This window comes from Silene latifolia, chromosome X, assembly GCF_048544455.1.
Source record: "Silene latifolia isolate original U9 population chromosome X, ASM4854445v1, whole genome shotgun sequence".
Lineage (NCBI taxonomy): Eukaryota > Viridiplantae > Streptophyta > Magnoliopsida > Caryophyllales > Caryophyllaceae > Silene > Silene latifolia.
The window spans coordinates 240407416-240409176 of record NC_133537.1 but is presented as its reverse complement, the minus strand read 5'-3'; positions in this window follow the sequence as shown (position 1 = coordinate 240409176).

Here is a 1761-nt window from a genome sequence, read left to right as displayed (position 1 = left end):
ATCGTTCTCAGCCATCTCCTCGGGACCAAACTCTGAGAAAGCATCAACCAGAGAAGGGAAGAGCAATTGGTCAATTTCAGGCCAGTATGGCACCTTATCAACATTTCCAAAGCCCTCTGGAAAGTGGGCAGTGATGCCACCGCTAGTAGAAGCACGAGGGCTGGCAGGAGGAGTAGGAGGATGACGAGATCTGGGGACCTCTAGAGGTTCGGTCAAAGCGAATGGGAATGAGTAGGAGATGACTGGAAAGAGGCGGCAGGGGCGCTCCTCTTGGAAGCAGCCGCCACGTCAGGACTCGCAGCGGACCTTTTTCTTTTAGCACTCTGGAGAATAGCCTCCAAAGGGTCAACTTTTGAACCTGCGAGCAGTCATCATTTCAGGTGTCAGGAAGAATTAGACAGCCAACAAGGTTGCACGCAAGTAAAGAAGACTTTAGGCAGCTTACCGGAAGACATGCTATGGGCTGATTGCAGGAGGTGGAGGAAGAAGCAGGTGAATATCCAGGCAACAGATCAGGGAACCTCCTCTCACTTAGAGGAATGCAGAACAGTTTGCTGCGAGCAGGGATCGGGGCACCAATGCGGGTTAAGTAGCAGGGACCTGCACGAAAACGACAAAGTAAGCCAGTAAGCATTGAGATGAACAAGCCAGGCATCAGGAAAGCTACTTACTTGAAGTAATAATCCATTTCTCGAAGATATAGTCACCCTGCCTCACGTAGAAGAAGTCGTCAAACCATTTCTCGTCCCTGGACTTCGACACAAGCTTGAAGGGAGTGTCACCAAAACTCTAGAGCGAGAACTGGCCCCTCCCCCAGGGACCTGATATCATACATATGGGCCAAATCGCCCAGAGACATGGAGTTGCTAGAGTTCTGACATGCAGCAAAAGAGTATAGGAGAACCCTCCAAACGGTGGCAGAAATTTGTGCCATAGCAAAGTTGTTGGTAAAGATGAAGTCTTGGACAAGTTTAGGAAAGGGGAAATGGAGGTCGTATCTAAATGGGTATAGATAGAAACAAACCCACCCTGGACAGATAGCATCAGCCTTTTTACCCTTGAAGTGATGGCTATCTCAACCCCGTCACCAAGGCCGAGCATACCCTTGATTAGGTGAATATCGGCGGAAGTCAGGGCAGAGTCACGGTCGTGGGGGTGAGTAAAAAGATTTCGCGAAGGAAAGACGGGGTCTGGATTCCGATCAGAAGGAATGGAGGTAGAAGAGGAGTGTCGGGTTTTTCCCATGCTGGAAAAGAGAAAAGGATAATTAAGAAAAGAAGAGAAGGGAGAAATACCTGGTAAAGTGGACGGCAAGGATGATGTAGGGTGGCCGGCGAGGAGAGAGAAAGGGGTGAGGGAGGATTTAGGAGAGGGAGAGTTTTATGGGGAAAATGATTGTGTGATTAATGAAGTAACGAAGGGAGTTGGGGTTATAAAGGAGGAGAGAGAGGGAGGCGCGAGAAATGAGGAGGTGGGCGACCGCATAATGATGAGTGCATGGGGGGAAGTGTAAATGACGGCTTAGGGTTTTTAGTTCAACTGCGTAAATTCCTTGTTCGACACCTAAAGATGTACCTCGCAAGGAATTGGGGGCAAACTATTTGGGCTAAAATCTGTATAATAGGTGAAGCCTACTTAATAAGTTGTTAGGGAAATGGGCCATGAAAGGAATCATAATGGAAGGAGAGTCCACGGATGGAAGAAGGTCAGATGGGCTAGGACGCATGAAAGGAGAGGCGAGGCCCACTAGGAGAGGCATCC